Genomic DNA, 5608 nt, shown 5'->3' with positions numbered 1-5608 from the left:
GTTAATCAGTAACACAACTTAATGAGCTATAAGTTGGGAAAGCATGTGTATCAGGTGATGAATGGTGTTTGCTCAACCGTCTACTTTTCACCTGATTTGGGACCAGATAAAGATTCCTAGATGAAGAGGACCCGATATGATTAATGATTGCTGTTGTTTAGGGTTCTCTTAGTTCGGTGTGAAAGAGCAGGAGAAATCTGACATCTAGTGGTAAATGTATAACGTCTACGCTGTCTTCTGTAGTCGGCACATATTGCCACATAGCTGCTTTCACCAAATGCTGTAGCCTGGCAAAGATTAAATGGGTATTAAATGATCCTTTCTTCCATGAGATACATCAGTGAAAGTATTTCAGGCACGTACTGTGCAATCTTGCTTGATTTGTGCAGGCTGTTCAAGTGCTTAGGTACTTCGCCAGGACTCGAGATCAGGCATGTTGTGATTGGAAATGAACTATCAGGAAGATTTTCAGAGATCCTCCTAATACACTTTTACTTACAAACCCTGCTACCCACAGGCAGTGTCCTCATCACCATAGGAGGGTTAATTGTTAATAATTAGACCAGCTTACGGTTCTGTCATATCAGCAGTGCTCTCAACCAAGTCTGACAAACCTGCTGACCTCAGGCTTGCATCCATGAACTCAGAGGTTCAGAGAAGCAGAACTTAATAACGCCCTAGACTGTGTTGTTATGAGAACAGGGAGCCAGAGAGAGAGAGAGATAACAGCTTTGTTGTTGTGCAGCCAGCGGCACCAATGCCCCTGCTATCAGAGGTGGCAACGAGAGAAATCCTGGAGATTTGGTGTGGCATTAAGCAGTGGAAAAGTGAAACCGACATGTCCCCGCACATATGGGCACACGTGCAATCACTTACAGTACACACACACACACACGCACACACACACACATAGCAATGGCGTGGTTCCAGAGCTTTTGGTAAAAACCCTCCATGTTGCTGCTAATCCCCTCTCCAGATGTGCAAGCCAGGAGGCGGTTGCTGCACCAATCAAGCCTGGGCACAAACCAAACAGAGGCCACCAGGTTGACACAAACCATCCTGCCACTCAGAACACCTGCCAGTCAATGTGCTCTAGGTGCACAGCGTTAGTCTTGTTATGCCCCTCGGTCAGCTGTGCTATCCTGTGATAATCATACACTGAGGAATGCCATATGATGCTTTCAGTAAGCTCTCAGACTGTTATTTAATTGAAGCGGATCAGTGAAACATAGCAGTTAATTATCCCTAGGCATAGCGCAGATGATTAATGCACATTCATGTCCCATAAGATTTGGATTTAGAAGATATCTGTTGTAACTCGAGATTGCTGTTTGCCAGCTTTTCAACTGTATTTCAAGACATTTGCTTGCAATGCCATGGCAAGGCTTCACACTGTCACTACTTCTAATTTTTATGTTTTTATTTAACTTGATGACATGAATATTGAACTGAAGCAGCGTGGTTTCCCAAAACAAAAGCTCTCCAGGCTATGACTGAAACAATCTGTTAATGAATCCCTTAGTCGAGCTACAAAAAAATGAATTGGCAACTAATAAGAAACTAATCATGTAAGTACTTTTTTTAAGGAAATGTGCCAGAGATGAACTTGTTCTGGCAGCTCAGTTGTGAATATCTTTTGTTAGTCATTTTTGATGTCAATAAGAGCAGATGGACTCACTCAACAGCATCACTTTATTTTTAATACACATTCAGTTTTGGTATGTATATGACACTCCCAGTACAATGAAAATGCATTATCACGGACGCCCATTTCTTTACATGCGATTGTCTCAGTACGTGTGTGTGTGTGTGTTCAAATCTCTCATTTCATACATTTTCTTTCAATTCATCCCTTCGTTGCTTTCATGTTATTCTAATCTAAATTACTATTATCAGTAATTGTGTATGTTTTCCAGTGTACATACGTATGTACATTTTATGCTTGACGTGTTTATGACGATCTTGTATCTTGATGGTAATTTTACTGTCCGACTCATCCTTTTATTTATCATTTTAGTTCTTCAGTGGAGGATGAAGGGGTGTCAGAGGCATCAGGACACTCCTGTAACACAGAGAGACAAAACAGTAAATCTCTTACTGTTTAGACATAAATCTACTCCATACAAACATCTACTGGTATATGACAATGGACACATATAAAGCTCACCTTCACTCTGTCCAGCTCTGGTCTGCCTGGGAGTGATTTTTGTGATGAAAAGGCCTATGAGATAAGATAGCACAGTCAGATTAGATCCGATTATTAACAAAACAAGCAACAGATGAAATACTAGGATGTGCAGTGTATGTCAGGCTGTCACTCGCCTTTTTCGACTGTTGCATCTCATCTATGGATTTGGACCTGTTCTTCATGTGCTTCTGAGGAGAAGTGGTGGTTGGACCCTGGAGAGATGAGGGCTCGTATTAGACATGGCAGAAATGGCTTAAATGCTTTTCGTATTTGGCTTTCACACACCTCATTTGTCTTCTGCTCCATAGCTGGCTTGAAGATTTGTTTTCCTCTGGAGAAATTCAATGCTAATGGAGTTTTAAGATGGATGAGGCCGTCTGGATAGTTTCTGGTTGTACTAAAAACAAAGGAGAGAAAAATGAGAATTTTCTGTTAGTTTTTATGCAACTATAATGGTTCAACACAACAATATGGCAACATCAGTAACACACTTCACAGGTACTACCCATAAAGAATGATTGATTAGGTTGTAAATGAACAAAGTGTTATTCTAATCCCTGCTTAACCTTGTCATCCTGAGACGCCTGATGAGCACTAGTCAATCAGAGATCACACGAGCTATCAAGCCTGCAATTATTGTTTCGTTTCACTAGATGGCGACTCTGACTGTGGAACCCACTGTTGGTACAGCACCACTTGATCTGAATGTTTTGCTGTAAGATTCTCTTCAGTGGATTTATCCTAGCATTTGGTACCAGTTATCACAGTGGTATGCACACTCTGCTGCCTCCATTATTGTTTTTCATTTCGTTTTTGTGGAGACAGAAGGAAAAACAGAGACTAATTCAATGCAAATTAATTTAACTTAAAGTTTTTATTATCATCACAGAAGCAGCCACTGCTATTAGAATGGCTTTACTTATGAACGATAATTCCTAAGCTTACATATAACATTAGTAGTCAGTAGATGAATGTTATCAAGTTCAGGCCCTGTGTGAGTCCCAAAACTACAGATGCTCCATAATCTGCTGGATATTAGGTTTTAGATTGACCAGTATGAGGATGAATATTCAGACTGTCCTTACAGCTGTTAAAAAGAAAGATAATTAAATAAGTATTCGAAAATAGCAAACATAGGAAAATCAAACATATTGTCAAGAAACCTAATAAACATTTAATAAAAGAACGAAGAACAAGAGCAGAGCTGCAAAGATAAACACTCCCACACAGAAAAACACTTCCTGCAGCAGTGAAAGGCCACAGTGAACACCAGTCGGCAGTCACAGCCAGACCCACAGCTGGTGTCAGGAGCCCCTGCTGGCCAGGGACAAAACACCTCTGGGTCTGGATACATTTACAAGAGAGCGACTTTTATAGCTCAAACATCTCAGTACTGCCTGTGGATGACTGCTTCTTTCTGTCATCTGAACACTTACCACATCAACGCCTGCCACCACATTAAATGGAGGTAACATGGGAGATTTCCGGAAAATGTGGCTCAGTGATACTGCTTTTAATAAAGTAATAATATGAGTGAACTAATCTTGAAGGTCCATTCTTGTCACTAGAAGGTACAGTACTTAGAGAAACTTGCAGCTATATTTTGTGGTATTGATCAGCTACAAGATAACTGAGAACAAGAGCTTCTGCTAAGGCATGCCACAAGAAACAGAAACACCAAATACTGGATAGTACCAAGTACTGCAAATGTACATTCAGCTATTGATTTATTGTAATTAACAATTGCCAAAAATGTAAATATCACATATAGTAATGCCAGTTGCATGTGTTTGCTATTTGTTTTTAAATATTTGCTTGCATATTTTTAAGCATTAACATCTAATATAACTAATATACCCAATATAATATGCCTGAAAGCAACTTACAGCTCTTAAAACTTCCCATCACATCTTCAGTATTTCTCTTTATGGTTAACTTTTCGTGACTAAATTAGCCATGATCAAAGTAAAACAAAAATCTTTACCTGTAGTTCAGTGGGAGCTTAACTCACCTTATTTTTGACATCAGGGCTATGCGAAGGTGGTTCTATGAGATTTGACTGACGGCGACTAAACAACCCACCAACTGTTATATAAATTTTTAATTCAAATGTCACTAAATCCTGATTTCAAAACAGTTGGGCAGAAAAACAAAAATCCCAGTGAAATAACCAAAACTGTCTTGGATTAAATAGTTTGTTCATGTAGGTCTTCATCCTTCACTGAAAGAATCTAATATAGAAAATATGATTTTTCTTATGAATGAGTGAGCAATCCTGTGCATTTTATTACTTATGATGAAATTATTTCTTTCTTGAAATCTGGTCTGGTGAGACAGTAACATATGTAGATCAAATAAAAAGTAGAAAGTTGCTTGCAAATCCGACTAAACTTAAAGTGAAGTGTCTACCACACTGATCTCGAGCTCAGCTCCTGACTCTACAGGAAGCATCAACCCGGGGTTCATAAAGAATAAATGGAAACCTATCGACAGGAGCTCACTCACCCTGTGTGATAGTTGATGTCAGTGGGCATGGAAGTGCTACAAAGTCCCAGTTGGAATAAATGCAATATTTGACTGACCCAGTGAAGTGTTCTCAACTTCTTTCATACAAGGCCTGTTACGTTACTATTATGTTGTACTCTATGCACTTACTCTAAAATGTGCATTACAGGTCATTGAGGGACAGAGCAGGACAATCTCAGTCTTGATGGCGGGACAGGCATTCACTGAGTCCTGAGTGCTCTCTCAGACTAGCTCACTGAGGGAAATGACCTAAATGAGAATGATTTGTCTGCTCGTCCCCACCCCACCCCCCAACCCCCACTTTCTTCCGTCAGTGTCTGCCTGTCTTTGAGTAGACGAGAAATCCCTCCTTTGTCGACAAAGCAAAGGAATGGGAATGGAAGACTGGCTGAACTGAACTGAAGCTGGTGGAAGTGAATCTCCTTTGCAGTAGAGGTAGAAAAGCCCTGTGGCTTTGAGAAACATTTCTCTATCTATTAATCCACATGAGCAAACTAAGAACAGGCCAGTGACACATTCAAAAACACTATACCTTACAGTGGCAAGAACATGCATGCACAAATTCACAAAATGCTCATACATTATTACGTAAACAGGGGCATGCCGCACAAAAGAAAGTGTGACTTTCACCTTATAAGCTGCTCAAGAACTCTTTCTGCAAGGATGGGCATACAAAAAATGTTTCTCTATTCAACCCCTTTTCTTCTCTCTCTTTGACTGAAAGACTGCAAGAGGAGGTTGATGAATATAAAGTAGAAAAATCTAATAGAGTATTTGGCCTTTATGATCCTGAATGAAATGCTAATGTGAACATTTGTATCACATGAGAACAAAATCTCTTGCAGAGGTTTGAATGCATAGCACCAGAAGGGATCAATATTGACCTAGCTTTGG

The 5608-nt window shown here is 39.9% G+C and overlaps 1 long non-coding RNA gene across 1 annotated transcript; it reads right to left on the bottom strand.

Annotated features, from left to right (window-relative positions):
* Window positions 1–1673: 1673 nt before the first annotated feature.
* LOC113143979 (uncharacterized) lies at window positions 1674–2226 on the bottom strand. The gene is made up of 2 exons (XR_003297123.1): window positions 2168–2226; window positions 1674–2062 (listed from the first exon to the last, which is right to left on the bottom strand). It is a non-coding gene; the product is annotated as an uncharacterized LOC113143979 (long non-coding RNA).
* Window positions 2227–5608: the final 3382 nt, after the last annotated feature.

The sequence above is a fragment of the Mastacembelus armatus genome, chromosome 10 (genome assembly GCF_900324485.2).
Source record: "Mastacembelus armatus chromosome 10, fMasArm1.2, whole genome shotgun sequence".
NCBI lineage: Eukaryota > Metazoa > Chordata > Actinopteri > Synbranchiformes > Mastacembelidae > Mastacembelus > Mastacembelus armatus.
The sequence above is the reverse complement of the archived record's forward strand: the minus strand, read 5'-3'. Positions and strand labels throughout refer to the sequence as shown.